General features: G+C 40.7%; 1 protein-coding gene across 2 annotated transcripts in view; it reads right to left on the reverse strand.

Moving 5' to 3' along the window:
- Window positions 1–17884, reverse strand: part of DAB1 (DAB adaptor protein 1) — a 656563-nt gene that overhangs the window by 491933 nt on the left and 146746 nt on the right. The window contains exon 1 of one of the 2 annotated variants that reach the window (XM_081196887.1): window positions 178–201. The exons of the other annotated variant lie outside the window; for it this stretch is intronic. The gene's annotated coding sequence lies outside the window, so the exon portion shown is untranslated. Of the gene's footprint in view, window positions 1–177; window positions 202–17884 lie in introns of those variants that run through there. 2 annotated transcript variants of the gene reach the window in all.

Genomic DNA, 17884 nt, shown 5'->3' on the forward strand with positions numbered 1-17884 from the left:
GGATTCAGATAGCTCTGTTGATTAGAGCATGGTGTTGGTAATGCCAAGGTGGAAGGTTTGATCCCTGTATGAGACAGCTGAACATTCCTGCATTGTAGGAGCTTGGACAAGATGATCCTAGAGTCCTCTCCAGCTCTATGATTCTATATATTAAACATATATGGTGCCAGAACTCACCATGAATGCCTCCCTTGTTTTGTTATAATGGCAATGGTGCCCACCTGAGAGGTGCTAGAACTGAGTTCCTGTGAGATCCGGCTGAAAAAAGCCCTGTGCCTCTATCAATCGATTGATTGATTGATTGATTGATTGATTGATCGATCGATCGATCTATCACAAAGAGGCATGTGATTCCTAATCTGGATTTGGGCAGCACTGTGGAGAAAGAAGGGAAGGATGGAGTTAAAACCTTTTCCCAATGAAAATCCACTCAGAAGATATAATTTACTTGATTGCTAGATACCTTGATATCCCAACTTTTCTCCAAGGAGACTGATTGTGGTCATGCTATCTGTCAAATGGCCTCAAGGCCCACTGGCCAGATCCAGTTCCTAACCCCTGGTATATAGGAAACAAGTAGCTAAGTAGAATTTGGGCATGGAATCTCTTATTTTTTAATTAATTTCTCTTATCAAAACTAGCAGGAGCCCCTATTTGAAAAGACATGTAGTAAAAGAACTGCAGCGACTGTAATTTGCCACAGAGATGTTTGATGGATATGAAAAGCAGTTCTACCAATATTTTTGAAGCACTATATGCTTAATGAGTGAGAGGCCTTAAACCCAGAGGCACTGTGTTAATTACAAAGGGATGTTTAATGAAGAAGGTCGTAATTATCTAACCTTGTCATCTATAGAATTAACAAGCCATGATAATGAAGGGAACTCACAAAGCAAAGAAGAGACTTCCAAGTCAAATGTGCACATGCGACTTCAAAACATAAAATATACCTAACTGTGTGTGTGTGCATACACATTATAAATGCTGTTTAATTTTGTGTACGTGTAAGTAGAGCAGCAAACATAAGCTAGGGGCTGAGTTTAAGAACATCTAAAATGCCAGCTGTTCACACATTTTGATTATTACTGTTAATGCAATAATTAATGGGAGGTGAGATGGAAAGTTAATCAATTTAATCCGGGGAAACTAAGCAGAGAGCTTACAAAAAATGGAAAGACACAGATGAGAAAGACATCATATCATTTGAACATCTCTGCCTATGCACTAAATCCCATATGGCAAATGCTTCATATGCCAGTGTTAACAATTTCAAACTAAGGTGCTCCTATCCCAATGTACGCCTTAGCACAGCAGCTGCAGAGATAGATATATACTGTATATCAACTTTACTGACTTTCCTTCATGTTATAGTTTTCCTAGCCTTTGTTAAAACATCTTAGTTGGCAACAAAGTACTAGAGATACTTTAAATTCAGCACAGCATCAAAATATATAAGGCGCCATTTCAGCAGCTCATCTTCTTGAAAATATATGCAAATGTGTATGTATAACAAAGCAATTTACATGTACCCAAAGTCTCAAAGAGAGAGTATCTGCTTTGATCAAAACTTATAATGGGGGTTTATCTGTAGGACATAAAAACAATGTCTGCCTTCGAGAAAACAGCAGTGGCTTTAGATTGCTTTTTCTATAGTTGCATTAGTTTTTGTAAAGTAGCGAGGGTTGTGTAAACACTTCCATAACAATCCTTTATTTTTTCCTAGGGTTGTACACTCACTGGTAAGAAATATCTCTGTAGATTATAAAATAGCATGCAAGACCTAAGAGAGAACATAAATTTCCCTACTAGAAGACTGTCTTCAAGATATATACTGTATTTTCCGTGTATAAGATGCCCCCCTGTACAAGGCGCCCCTATTTTGGGGGACTCCAAATTAAGAAAACACCCCTTGTATAAGACAAGCTCCAATTTCAAACCAATTTTTGGGTTTAAAAAAACCCCTAGTCTTATACACAGAAAAAATACGGTATATATATATATATATATATATATATATATATATTAAAGAAAACATTTATTTTAAATTTATGCAGTATATATTTAGAAACTAAAATAAAGGGAAATGAAACTTTCCAGAGGCAGTCATTTTGTGCTGGTATCCATGCTAATGTTATCAATGTATGAAAGTTGGCACTTTATTTGTTAAAAAAAAGAAGAAATCTATAGAGTAAGATTCCAAGAGTAGGGATAACTAACTCATTGTAAAATCATATATTTTACAAACAGATAATGTTCCTGTTATAAAACTGTCATTTGTGAACCTTATCAGCTTTGTTAACAATTAAAATCAGTAATGCAGCAAATAACAGCTTTTTTTAATAAATTGAAATATCCTGTATATGTTGACAATGTAGGAAATATTTGAGGTCAAGGTGGGAGCTGGGAGATGTCAGCAATAACTCACAAGGTGAAGTTAACTCCTTATTCAAAGAAACAAAAGCAGGCCATGCCTAATATGCACACCAACTCTCTTGCCAGGACGTCTTGTCCCAATGGAGCAGCTGCGAGCACTGAAGTTTCCTGCCTTCTCACAGTTCCCTAACTCTCTTCCTCCCCTGGGTCCTTCCTAAGCAACCTGAGACTTCTTCACATTGTCTGTCTTTGCTTCACTCTCTTCATACCTCTGCAGGTTCTGGGCAACCAGAGGGGAGGGGAGCTGGTTGCAGCAGGACGGGGAGACACCCTGGCTTCTTCAGCAGCCTGCCTGATCTCTGCCTCTTGGCCCACCTCCACTTCTGCCACTGATTCTGGACTGCTCTCTTCCCCAGTATCTTCCTGCTTACTAAATCCTGTTACCTCTTCAGCTTCTGACACCTCCTCCTCCCATTCTGCTCCCTCTTCTCCCTCTGACCACTCATTGTCATCCCACCACCAATCCCCTGGCTCTGAGCCATCTCCCTTAGGGGTTCCCCAGCTGGTGCTTCCCACCACACCTCTGGATCTAGCCTGTCCATGACATGTGAGGAAACAGATGAGGGCTACACTAAAAGAAGTCCCACACAATCCTATGTATGCTTTCTCAGAAACCAATCCCTCTGTACTCACTGGGTTTTATTCCCTAGTATGAACGTGCTTAGAACTGCAGCCTTAAGAACCTCTGCACCTGTGTTTCAGATAGGCTTAGCATCCAATTTTTATCAAAATGAAGATGGGACTGTGCCACTCACCTGACCTCCCTCCAACTAAATGACTGCTGCATGTCAGAGGGGGAAGGTAGCTGTAAGGTCATTGCAGTGTGAATGCACAAGCAGGGAATTTTATATACTAAAGAAAATATATACTGTCTTTCATAACAGGGTGCTCCCATTGGTTCAACTGAATTCAGATTGGCTCTCTATATATGCAAATTTGGTGGTGGGGGAACTACTCTTCCATTTTAGACGTTGGGGTAAGGAAAACACGAGGGCAGCTTTTCTGATGTTACTGTAAACTACGTGAATTCTCTTCTTACCTCTGGGTGGTAGAACTATGAGACAGTGCAAGCAGCATTTTTAACAATAACTGGTATATCAACCTTTTTCTGGTGTCATTTAAATGTATATATCTATTTCACATGTGTGCCAGAAGAGAGCATCAGAGACAGGAGCTAATAATTGCATATGCATAACTACCTTGCCACACAGTTAATTGCAGTATGATAAAATAGAGGTAATGAATAGAAATAACTTTCATTTTAATAATGTATGCGACCGAAGCATACTACTCAATATGTATGTGTGCACATTATATCAGCTGTGCACAGCTCTCAGCTATATACTACCCATGCAAACCATTAAATGAAAGTAAAATCAAGACTTAGAAGTCCTTTTGACTTATCAGATCACTTCACCTATTGTCATTGCAGCTGTACTCATCCTGGAATTTTACTAGCAGTAAGGACAGAGATGTTGGCATATTATTTGCCGTCTTCAAGGATACACAGCGGTGCTGTCATTCTGCCCTCAATAAGGCACTCCAGAAATTCAGCTATAGCCTACTTATGGATGAATCTTCTGACAGCTTTGACACTTCCATTTTCACTTCCTCAAGTTTTGATGCTCCTTATCATTAACACGGCTCCACTCTATAATTTGTGTTAAATGACTACCATTGATGAATCTGAAGGAAATGGCTCCCAAACTTTTATTTTGACCTTATAAAGTAATCTAATTGGTACAGAGTCTACAGACACGTTTAGTTTTCTACTGGAATGGAAGCTATCATCCGAATTACAAGGCAGTGCTAAGGGATATTTTATATTCTGCATGCAAATGGTTCATATGCCCACTGTGACTTACCATAAGATACAGTGTTTTAAAAAAAGGACTTTGCACATTCATGAGTATTAAAGCTTTGGAACACAGCTGCTAGGCTGTGATGCTATTGTGATGCTGAAATACATTTAAGGAGGTCCCCAAAATTGAATTCACTGGTGGAAACACATGAATGGCAAATGCATAGAAAAGACAGAGAAACAGCTAAGGGAGTTTCAAGGCATATATCCTACCTTAGTGAGTTGTAGATCCAACAGGCCCTGTCTGAATTCAGATCCCAAGCACACAGATCAAAATCTATGCTGGCCTATAAGTCATTACTGTTAGTTATCCTTAACATTGCTATGCTCAATGATCCTGCCTACATGTGAGGGTCAGGCAGTGCTGGTGTAGGAGGAGGAAGATGCCTAGTGGATGGGAAGTAGTCCATGCCAGATTTGGGGTTGTGGCTGTTACCAGGGAAGTTCTTAGAATCAGGCCCCATTGCAGGAGCTGAAAGGAGACAGAGGTGAGCGAGTGGAATGGCCAGACCTAAGTGGCATCCTGAGACATGGCCATTATTCTGATTGCTGGAACCAGACAGCCATCTTGGAAGTCTCAAGCAGTTACTTGCTACCATGTTTCAGTTTTCAAACGCTTTGAAGGGCTACCTGTTCCAGGTGGCCTTTAGCTGAAAATGAGGCTGGAGGAGGAATATGATTTATACAGGGAATTTGGTTGTTCTGATCCAATTTAGCACTGCCAGCATCAAGCTGCCCCTTGCATTTAGTATCCACTTAAGTCTGATCTGCTTTTAAAAAAATACCTATATGCAAAATATATATTATACATACAATATGTATGAAAGAACCAAGCCTCATGCTTTACTATATTTCTCTGCTGCGCTCAGGACGTGCTAGCTCAGGTCCCACAAGCATCAAGTTGGCCGCAGGATGCTGGACTAGATGGACCACTGGCCTGATCCAGCAAGATTGTCTTATGTTCTGCAGAATAATTTTATAAGCTTTAGAATGTAAGTATTTCTGGAGAGTTATGTGCATTGTTGTATGTTATCTGTTTATGTGCTGGTTGCTTTAGGAAGCCTGGAGTGTATATGTGCATAATATTACAGTATAGTAATGCATATAATACTGCACATAATAATGACTATAATAATGCAGTAAAAACTTTGAGAACTGTTCATATTTTTAGCAGAACCAGTGGGGGTGGAAATAACTTGTTGAGATCAGTGAGTATAGCAAGTGCTGGGGGTGGGGCAGACTGTGTTCTACAATGAGATTTCCAGGAAATTCTACTCATACTTTGGCAACATGGGGTTCTGAGGGAGAGATGTCTTTTGTTCTCTCTTAACTGTTGGTCTTATGGAAACTATGCTTGTATTATGGAATAAGTGTTTTGTTACTGCTAATTTTTTAATTGCAGGTGGGGTTGGAAGTGTTCTATTCTGAGACCTGGTATTTCTTATTTAACCAAGCCACCTTGAAAAATCTATTCAGAAAGCTGGCCTAGAAATACTTTATAATAAATAGCAATCTTCTCTACCACCTTCTCAGCCCTTAGGATCTAGTTACCTAACAGACATGGATCCCCCTTAATGAACTTGTAGGGCTGCTGGAATGCAGCTGTGAGGGCCTACATTATGCTGCAGCTGCACATAATGGATTCATGAGGACAGGTAGGGAATGGGACCAGTAGATGCCTGGATAGTCAGTGGGACTTGCCTTGATCTGCTGCAGCCTCTGTGTCTGTAACCTTACAAACTGGTGATACAGCGTATCAGGGATTTTCAACAACACACTGCTCCCAGGAGCTGAATTCCACAGTGCCTGTGTCCACATCTTGATGTGCTTATTTGTGCATAACTCCTTGCCCTTTGTTCTGCATACCAATAGGATTGGTACTAACCCCAGAGCTAGCACATACAAGATGTGATTCTAAGGAGGGGGAAAGGCTAGCCACCAGACATGGCTTCTGTGTCTTAAAAAACACTGTTTACTTTCTAACCCTTTTGGACACATAAGTTCTAACAGAGTCAATTACAATTACCTTTAAAATAAGAGTAAAAATAGCAATAAAAGCATGCCTATTTGCTGCAGGGAAAATAATTCCACACCAGATTTCTGGTGATAACACAGACCCTGAGAGTGGAGGTAATGGTTTCAAATAAGAATTTTGCCTGCATTGTATAATATAGCCTTAAATTTGGTTCCAAAGAGGAATAAGAATGAAAAAAGCAAGGCCAAGTAGCAACTTGAAAATGAAATAGAACTTGGTTTGCTCAACAGCTTTAAAATGATATGGGGGGGGGGGGAATAAACATATAAAAATAGAGCAGGCATGGGCAAACTCAGCCCTCCAGATGTTTTGGGACTACAACTCCCATCATCCTTGAGCACTGGTCCTGTTAGCTAGGGATGATGGGAGTTGTAGTCCCAAAACATCTGGAGGGCCGAGTTTGCCTATGCCTGAAATAGAGGGTTGTCTCCAAAGCAGTGTCAGTGGAGTTTGGCTGGTGCAGTGGCACTTCTGTTTCCTCTCTTCCCTCTATGTGCCCCTCCAATCTTCTCCAGAAGCCCCACCCCCAGAGGTGAAGGTGTGCAGTGGGCTTCAGGGAAGAGGAGGGGAAAGTTCTGTTCCACTAGCTCACAGCCCTTGCACTAGCAGAATGGGAGCACTGGATTCCACCGATTATCTGTAGAAATTGCTGGTTTTATATTTCCTATAGTAATACTTACTGTTTCTATAGGACTTGCAAATGTCCAAAGCACTTCATATACATTATTTAATTGCAATTGTTAAATCAACCCTCTAAGGTTGTTGTGAGCATCGTTACAACTCCCCAGACTAAAGATGTGGGAAGGAGGGTGAGGCTGAGAGAGAGTGGCTTGCATAATGCCACCTTGTGAATTAATGTCAGAAACAAAACTTGAACCACAAATGTCCAGATCCTTAGCTCAGTCTTTTATGCTGTTGGGAATGCTGTGGTGGTAGTACTAAGAGCAGAAGATGAGCCTGGTGGATCAGGCCAATGGCTAGAGTCCTGCATCCTGTTCTCACAGTGGCCAACCAGATGTCTGTGAGAAGGCCAAAAGAAGGATCTGAGGACAACAGCAGTCTCCTTGCTTGTGGTTCCCAGCAGCTGGTATTCAGAAGCATCATAGAAAGCCTCTGGCACTGATTGCATTAAAATCAGAGGGGTAGAAAAATCCCTAGCTACCATTGTATTGGCTACTCAGATAATACAGAGGAGGCAGGATGGGTCTAGGGAAGGAAAACAGAAACATTGGACAGAAGTGAGCTGGGACCTGAAAGCACCCAGGCAGAAAAGAGCAAGGAGCCTAAGAGAAGCAATAAATCTCAGGTGGGAGACTGATGAGGGTTATGGTGATGATGCTTTTGTTTGTGTAAAATATTTTGATTTTTAGTATGCAGTGGTGCTGTTCGATATTCATCTCATACTGACATAATGATTTCCTTCTTGTTATTTCAACTTCTACTGCGGGGAAATGAGACCACGTCATAGTGACTTGAGCAATGTCACCTCTCCTAATGACTTAGCTGAGCTTTCAGCTGCAGCCCTCTGGTCCCAAATTTAATGCTCCATATTTTGGAACAGAACAGCTGTGTGCCAAGAAAGCTTCCCATTGACTTCAGCGCAGCTGTAGACTCATCCCCGTGTGTCGACTTCCAAGTATAAATTCAGCTACGCCTTAAACTCATTTATGATACCACTTCATCATCCACTAAGCTTTTCCATGTTCCAATAACTCTCTTTCCTTGGCTCCTAACATTTTCAGAGTAATCAAAGAGACAATTCATTCAAGGCATTAATATTTGCTCACTACAAAGAGGAACTTGCAGGATCATAATTCACCTGGCTTCCACGTGGCTGAGTGTGTTCAGTATGATACTGTTGGTTACTCATGCATGGACTTGGGTGTAATAATACAAAACCGACTGTGCTTGGGTAAGCAAAACTTCATCAAAATAAGATTTCTTCCTGACTGCTATTGGTTTTCAGACATTTACAAATGAGAGGGCATACCTGAATTTGTTTCCTATAGAAGAAGCTCAACTGTGTTTGCATTCTCTGCTTTATTAAAGAAAAGAAAAATCTCTAGTGCAACAATATAGCTTGTCTCTCAGTATAAATTACTGGCTAATGTGTATCTTCAGCTGAAGATGCACAAGCAGACAACGTGTCACATCAACATGCACAAACTGTTGCATGCATAAATCAGCCTGTATTTTTGCCCACCAAACCTCTTGAGCACTACAGAATTTTGGAATGGTAACAAGTCCTACGAATCACTGGCATTTTCAATACACAACCATGCTGACAGCTATGGCTATTTTAAGGCAGGATGAATAGGGCAGCCTAGTGACTAAGAGGTCTAGGAGAATGAGAAATTGCCTTTGTGAAGCCTATGCCTTTCATTCTATAAACCAAAGGCATAGGCTAGGATAAGAAATTTGATTCTAGTAGAGGCAGCATTAATGAAGCAGAATTAAGGGTCCTGCCAGCAACAGGAGTGCTACTCTCTCTGACACCCGCTTCCTCCTCCTGCTTGTTGTCCCTATCAAAAACTGATTTGGGAGATTGGATAATCCTGTGAAGAAGCATTGTGGGATACAGGGTTTATCAATGAAAATTTCATCCCCCACCTTTGACTGGTAAATTGTTCTCCTGGATCTCAGTCCCATCAGCAGCCAGGAGGCTCCCTTCCATTCATGAAACCCTAGTTATGATCCAAGCCATAGTCTCCAAGCTTGAACTTGGCAACTCTGTTCCTCTAAAACAACTAAATCGTAAATTAACGCCTCTATTCTTTTGGCAAGACATTCAGACACATCAAGGCTTAACCATTCTGATGATCCTTATCTATTTGGTGAGGGTGCTTTAGTCATGTGACATCTTACACTACACTACATGAATGTGAAGTGAAATATTGTGTATCACATGACTGTATATGGCTGTTGATTGAATCATCAGTGGTTAAGAAGAAAACTGACCCTGAAAGCCTGTCTAGTACATTCAAATGAATTATTTGTATAAAAGAGGAAACCAAAAATCTAAACAAAAACAAATAAGTGATGCAACATGGCTTTTACACATGCATTTTAGTTCTACTTATGCTAAAATGGCGGTGGACTCTTCATGTCCCGTTTTCTAGAGTAGGCAGTTTTGCTAACTGCCTTATTTCACAGTTCTGCAGTAGGGTCTTCATGCAAGCCCTTGAGCGTACAGTTCTGCAAGAGAGAGAAAAGCAGTGACTTCCTAGCTGTGAAGAGGCCTATGGTGCAGCTCTCCAACCTCCAGGGATGCAAAAAATACGACATTCCCTAGTGTTTTTCTTTCTGCATCACTGAGAAATGTGCAGTCCGCAATAATTTAAGAGTGAATTTTCAATTAGATACATTATTTATGGGGTACCTAGGAAAGATATAATTTCTTGCTACCTTGTGGGAGAACTCCATTTGAAACACATGCGCTATGGGGCTGCAGGGCCCAATCTTGTCGCAAAGCCAGTGATAAATAATCAGCTGCACATAGAAAATGAATGCACAGCTACGGCAGTATTAATATTCATTAGAGTTTCGTGGAAAAGCCCTTGTGAATATTAGGGAGATGGTTAGCTAGCAATGCTGTTTAGGATGCAGGTTCAATAATCTGATGTCTGAAATAGAGTATGGCAGACCACAGGAATGGGTTAGAGGCAAAGACCTGACTTTCCCATTATTTCACTCCCCAAGCAGCAGCGATGTCAAAGCTAATCTAAAGGTTACTTTCCTGCCAAAAGGAATGTGAAAATGACAACCTCAGTTCTAAAAAAAACGGGCAGTTCTGAGCCATCTCTGGAAGAAGCTATCCAACTGTTAGACAAACACCTGAGATTAGCTTTCATGGTAGCTCACCTAGTTTCATTCTCAAAGTAACATTGGTTTCTATAGTGGGACATCTGGTCCCACAGTGGGAAAGTGATGGATTCTAACCATGGGACGCCAGTAGTTTGAGGAAAATTGCCAGCACGGAGTCCTGTTTCACTTTCCATTGTTGTTATTTTGAAGGGACTTGTAGGAAATTAAGTGCCGGGCATTTTGCCATCCAGAACCGTGTTTGACGTGAAAAATTGTTCCTTGTCACCTATCGCTCTGTGCAATTAATCATCACTTGGAAAAGATAGGGCACTAGTTCCTTTCAAAGTGACACAAATGCATAACTATTTAAAGCCCACTGGACAAATTGGCGCCCTGGTCTAATATGGCCTTCTCTTCCAATTCATACCCAGGAACAAAATCAACACATAGTGAACAGCTAATCTGTCATCCATGAAGAAGTCACATGGGGCTTAGCAGTGACTAAAGTGATACACAGTGACGATACCTTCACCAAATTGTTGTTGTTGTTGTTGTTACCTGTTAGTCGCTTGTTACACAACAAGTTTTCCAGGCAACTGACAACATATTTAAATGTAAAAGCAAAAAATGCATGAACACATGATAATAAAAAACAAATGTACATGTAACACATTTTCACAAAACACATGCAAATCATTAAAAACAATGCAAAAAAGCAGGACAACTAACTGCAAACAACATCATTGTAGTCTATCAAAAGCCTGGGGAGAAGGAGGTAAATTATTACCTAGCACCGAAAAGATTTAAGCACCAGACAGAGCTCACTAGCAGACTAGTTCTATTAAGAGAGCTATTCTTGGCCAGGACTAACAACAGTTAAAAAAAAAACAAAAAACACCTAGAAAAACCCAATTAGTGTGCTGAAAATATTTAGATTATATAATTATATTTTTATCCCGTTTTGTTAAAGAGCAAAAGAGCAACATTCTAAATGTCATGGCAGTATTAAAAAGAAACATGAAAAAGTGAAAGTTATTTTGAATAAGCTTAGAAAATAGAAGTGGAGCTGAATCTGTACAGTTCTTATTTCTTGATTTCTTCTGGCTTCCATGCTGTCTAACTGAACAGAGGGCACGATCAAGGTTTGAGGAGACCTTTTGCACAAGATGCTCTTGTTGGCCTCTTCCCCCTGTCCCTACTTCTGCCCCTTAGCTCTAGTGAGCTTACCTGGTGGTTAGGTCATTGGGTCCATCTAGCTTAGCATTTTCTCTGGGGTTTTAGACTGGAATCTTTCCCAATGCTACCTGGAGATGCCAGGCATTGAACCTGGGGTCTTCTGCATCAAAGCATTGGGCTGCCACTGAGTGACATAGCTCCTCTTTTGTGTAATGTGGAACTGCTCTGGGGCATTATGGGAATTTCTTTTTTAAAAAAAAGCAGGATCTGTCATGTTAATTTCCCCAAATGCCCTAGAATTATAGTACTTCAGAGCATTTTAGGAAATTTGAATAGCAGGTCTAAGCCACCCTTTGCTCAACAGAGCAAGGACCCATACCCATGGACAGGGCCCCGCCAGGTCACTGGTGTCCTCACAGGGTACACCCTCACTCTTCACTTTTCACTTATCTTCAAATCCAAATGGAGAAAGTGGATTGTTGTTTAGTCGTGTCCGACTCTTCGTGACCCCATGGACCAGAGCACGCCAGGCACTCCTGCCTTCCACTGCCTCCCGCAGTTTGGTCAAACTCATGTTCATAGCTTCGAGAACACTGTCCAACCATCTCGTCCTCTGTCATCCCCTTCTCCTTGTGCTCTCAATCTTTCCCAACATCAGAGTCTTTTCCAGGGAGTCTTCTCTTCTCATGAGGTGGCCAAAGTATTGGAGCCTCAGCTTCACGATCTGTCCTTCCAGTGAGCACTCCCGGCTGATTTCATTAAGGGAGACATTTTCTCCCTCTCTTCTTCTTATTGGAACTCAGGGATATCCAGTCAATCCAAATGTTGAAAGATTTAGGGCAAACAAGAGGACATATTTCTCCACACAGTGATTAATTAAACTATGGAATTTGTTCCTACAAGATGTAATGATAGCCGCCAACTTGGACAAATTCATGTTCGGATAAGGCTATCAAGGGATATGAGCCACACTAGCTATGTTGAAGGGAGTAGTGCTTCAAAATAGCTGGAAAACACAGGAAGGGAGAGTGCTCTTGTGGTCAGGTGCTGCTTGCGTGTTTGGGTGGCCTCTGTGTTTACAGGATGCTGGACTAGATGGTCTGATTGACCAGGTTCTTCTTATGTTCTTATGTTTTAAAAGTTTTATTGGTTTTATCTTTCTTTATTATGATGGATTTAATGCTTTTGTTTGTTTGTTTGTTTGTTTCTAATTGGTTTGTGTATTTTAGTCAAGCCATATATATATGAGAGAATTTGTACATGATTTGGAAAATTGCCGTACCCTGCAAGTGGGGTTTATAAATTTTATAATTAAATAAATCTGCTTGTCCATTTTGAGAACAGGATCTAGATGAGTGTGGTCCAGCAGGGCTCTTTTAATATATAATTTTAGTGTCATTTACTCAGCTCCTGAACTACCTATGTCCTCCCCACACTTCTTTTCCCACCAAGATCCCAGAAGAATAAGCCAAAAGTGTCATTTGCAACACAACACATGTCTACTCAAAATTTAGTCCTACTGTGTTCAAAGGTGCATCAGCCATGCAGATAAGTGTGTACAGGATTGCCAAGTTACCTTACTCACTCAAAATGACATTGGGAAGCACCGATAAATGGACATGCCCACAACATACAAGAGTCAGCATCAGTGAATATAGTACTATTCTCTCCGTATGCAAGGATTTTTATTCATGGAACTGCTCTCTCATGCACTACAGTTAGCAATGCTCCTTATGTATTAGCAGTAGGTTATAACTGCTGCAAATAATTATTGCATTCCCTGGGGCAAATCATGTGCATGTTCTGCACAGGAATTAACAGCACCAGTATTATACCACTAGCACCCCAAGTATTGACAAAAAGTGTCCATATGTGTAAGGTCTCTGAGACACTGTTCCACTGGTCCACATCAATCATCAGTTTGGCACCAAGTTCTCTGTAAATGCTCCAGTGCACTTTGCCAGCCTGAAGGATACATAAAAGAAACAGCAAAGTTTCTGGAAAGAAGCCGCTAAAGCTGTTAGCTAAAATTGATTATGTTTGATGTAAGAGGGGGAAGGCGGCAAAACGCATTTCGTTTGTTTATACAGCAAAAATTCTCGCCATCCTGTGATCAGTACTCAGTTTATAAAAACACAAATCCTCTAATCTGTTATAAATGGGAGACAAAGGCCCTCACTAATCCAGGTGTTAAAACAGATTGCATTGCTGCCAATTAGATTGGACTCTATGACACAAGGTATATAAGGAGATGGGAGCTGTACCTCGGGTAATAAACCTCCACCCAGCTGTCAACACTAGAAGCAAACAAAAAAAAACCCTTCTGTGATCTGTTAGAAAGTGCTAAGAAGCTTGTCATGGTGTTAGTAGATGACTTTGCAACCGGTGGATTGGAATAACAGCTTGAATGGTTTCCAAAATAAAGAATTCAGTGGCTTAATAGTGTTCTAGGTTGGTTTTTTTAATTAAAAAAAATGCACATTTCTTTTTGATAATATATTCATAGCACACTGATTTAAGGTTTGATTATTTAAAGGCATTAATAAACCACAGTAAAAACAGGATTATAAATACCAAAAGAAACAGTGGGGAGACAATGTCCATTTGGGAAATGAGAGTAGCACTTTTCAATCAGTCAGCAGTGTAGACTAGAATGAACACAAACATGGCGGGGAGAAGCAACACTGCAGTGGTAGGCTCTACTTAAATCCAGACGTGTAAATCCACTCTACAGGAATCAAACCCTATAGAGGTACAAATGGGGTGTATGGGGTTTTAGGGGAGGGGTAGTACTTCTGGTGCAGGACACAATGTGATCCTTCTGGGGTAGTTTGTCCACCTTTGGCCCCTACCCTGCACTCAGCTCTCACCTGTGGCTCCTAGAAGCTGTCAGTATGTGACAGCGGCCGCACCCTGGGACATGACTTTAACTGGCTGGCTAAACCAGGTGAGGGTAGCCGAGGGGACACAAACCCTTGGTGACGTAAGGACTTCCCCTGCATGCAAAATAGGCTCTGGTGGATTGCACAGACAAGACCAACTGTGGGCCCAACAGTCAAGAAGGCAGTTTCTGCATGCCCCATAGGGGGAAGTGAGGGGCAGATGGGGCTCATCAACCTGAGAAAGTAGGCCATCTAGGACTTCACCCCTGGAGGTGCACTCCATTGTCTCTCAGGACAGATGGATGGCAACAACAGGTACAAAATGCAAATGTGCAGAGTTGTCCCTGCAACTGTAAACTCTTATTTTAGGAAGGGTTTGTGATGGTATGTGTATAGGGCCTACACACATACAGCTGCTATGTGCCAATGCTCCATTCCCACAGTAGGCTGAATACACAAGTTGGTGAAGGGTCAGGCCTGCAAACCTGCTCTGACTTTCCACCACCACCACCACCTCCATCCTGCTTGTTCAGTTATCAGAAGAGCCCTTTAATAACCTCTCAGCAATAGATCACTTTCAGCCGTGAATGTGTACACATTCATAGGAATAGCCATATATCAGATATAATGCAGTCAGGTTAAGCACTTTTTTTTTTGCACAACTGAGCTCAGTTGTTGAGAGGCTGCAATCAAAATCACAATGCTGGGGGGTGATCCTGGCAACAGTCTTCCAGCACTGAGTTCTGTGTTCCACCTGCTGAACATGAGAGTGGGCAGAAGTACCACCAGCAGGATTCCCACTGGTGATAAGCTATGGGAATCTAGAAAATGGAGCATTCAGGGGAGAGGCTCAGTCATCCTGGGATCCACTGACACCAACATCCATCAGCAAAATTTATTTAGTAAGTAAAAAGTACTATGGGTGACTTTCTATGAAAAACTGAAAGCACTCTTCCTGGTGGCTTTTTCTTTGCCAACATCCTTGGCAAATTAAATCTTTCATTCTGTGTTTATCACACTTCTTTTATCTTTATTTATGGAGACTTCTGGAAATGGAAGGAGCCAAAACTTCACTTTGGTAAGAACAGAGATCATGAAATTTTAGAAGAGTCAGTTTAGGCAGGGAGTAGGGGGATGAATGCTTTCAGCTTCTACTGTAAATTCTAGGCTATAAATTACTTCAAACTCTTTTTCAGTAATCTGTCTGTGCTATATTAAAGGTTTATATTTTAAAACCAGACAAAATGGAAGAAATGTCAAGATCCCCACATAAACAAACAAGCCCAAGAAACTACCCTAGAAATTTAATGAAAAAGTCTAAAGGACTCTGTCTTTATTTATGTATCCTGGCACTGCGGAGACACCAAGAATTACTACATAGCAGCATTGGGAAGAGATCAAGAAATTGGATACTGAAGGTATTAACTTTATCCTGCTTCATGCACATTCTGTGATACCTTGTGTCACAATGACCACAATTCAGCAGAGAACTTCAGCATACAGTGGTACCTCTGGTTACAAACTTAATTCATTCCGGAGGTCCGTTCTTAACCTGAAACCGTTCTTAACCTGAGGTACCACTTTAGCTAATGGGGCCCCCTGCTGCCGCCACACCGCTGCCGTGCAATTTCTGTTCTCATCCTGAGGTAAAGTTCTTAACTTGAGGTACTACTTTTGGGTTAGCGGAGTCTGTAACCTGAAGTCTTTGTAACCCGGGGTGTTTGTAACCCGAGGTACCACTGTACATGAAATCTGAAAGCCCTATTAATACTCAGGAATCACACTTTTAATTTATATTCCTGTGATGTGGGAGCTAATGAATGGACAACAAAAGTTGTACTGTGAGCCCTTAAGGTTGCAAGAAGACTTATACTTCAAGGCTTGAAAGATAAGCACCCACCATCTGCTACTCAGTGGTCTTTAAGATCTCACTGTCCTTTCTATGTTTAAACGTATACCTTATAATCATCAATCTCTTTCACATACTTATTTGGGTATACAGATTGCTTGTATTAGTATATGTGTGTAAGTAGGGATTGATGAATTAAAATAAAAAGCATAGATACAAGGCAAATCTTGGGACCTGTGCACACCTCTACTGTGTATATGAGACTTAATAGGTTCTATGCACATAAAAAGCTCTGTGTGCAGGCTATGATCACGTGGCATCTCCTCACATTTTATCTAGGAAGCTGGCTGTTCAGAATGGACCTCTATACATTGAATTTATGCATAGGCCCCATTCAAATGTTACATCCTCATGTGAAGGGCAGATGCAAAGATGTAAAACAGTCTTCCTTTCACTTTTCATTCATGTTATCCATTCTCTTCTAGAGATTTGTTTGGGGAAGTTCTACACAACCCCGCATTGTCCAAGTTTTCTATGCAGCTTGGTTATTTAACAATCTAGGCATCATAATCCATCCCAAAGAAGTATAGCACAGAAGGATACATAAATTTGCACTGGCTGTGCTGATACACTCTGAATAAAATACAGAAACAATAAGTAGATCTTTGCCATGAGACAACACTGTGTCAAGCCTCCTCATGGTAGAAAAAGGTCATCGACCCTAAGCTTTTTTTCTTTTAAAAAAAAAGGAATAATGAAATGAATCAGTTCGGTTTGCTAATCCTATCCATCGCTTTCTGTTTCCACTGTCAGAATGGCTTCCATCAAAGCTATTCTTTCTTTTAAAATAAATCAATTGATTTTAACTGGAGTTCACCAGTTCAAACTGTTTTCATATTCATTGGTGAATTAGCTCAATAGGTTTTGAGCATGACATTTGCAGACTCTTCACATTTTTATTGGCAACATTTCTGCAGCTAAAAGAAGAGGTATGAGGAAGATTCCATGGAGATAATGCATCTCTTTCCAGAGTAAAACAGAGACTGACAAATGGCAAGTTCAATTAAGTGAGCCTGACAACAACCATGGTATTACCAAATCTCAACTCCTTTCCTTTTCTTCCCTCCACCCAATATCTCTCATGCAGAAGAGTGAAAAGTGAAAAGAAATGAGAACCGTTCCAAATGTCACATTTTGTACTCACTGATTGACCTTTTAAAGGGATTATATGAGCACCTACGCATGGAAATGGTTTATGGGTATTGTTCTTCCATGTAGTTTCTCTGGGGATGAATCTCCCGAACAGGAGACAAATCTATGACCCAGGTCACAGCTGTGTTCAGGAAATGTAGTAGCCTTTCATAATGTTTCTACATATAAAGCACCTTATACACACTCAAATGTGCATAGATGGGAGCAAAAACACAGCAGCTGCTACCTGCTGTCCTCATGTTCACATGCACATCTGTGACATTCCCATGTGTGTAAAACTTGCACACAATAAGGGAACTATGTGCAATCTAGGACAATCACAGTCCCATTCATTGTATAGCTTCATAGGGAATAAAAGAGATATCCATTCAGTTTGCATTTTAATGTGAACCTATCAAATTTGCACTTCCTGAACCATTGTATGAGTCAAAATGCAGCTATTCTTCAAAATCCACTCTTCCCTGAATTTTGCACTGCAATTCTCCAAGCTAAAATGTATATAAAAATGTACATTAGAGGAAAGTGCTCACAAATGTGAAGTGGTGAAAATAATGAACAATAATTCAATGTATTGGGGGAAATTGCTTGCACAAATTTAAATACTAATTGTGTGTGTTAGGAAAAATGTACAC

This window comes from Podarcis bocagei (assembly GCF_964188305.1).
Source record: "Podarcis bocagei genome assembly, chromosome: 5".
In the NCBI taxonomy this organism is placed as follows: domain Eukaryota; kingdom Metazoa; phylum Chordata; class Lepidosauria; order Squamata; family Lacertidae; genus Podarcis; species Podarcis bocagei.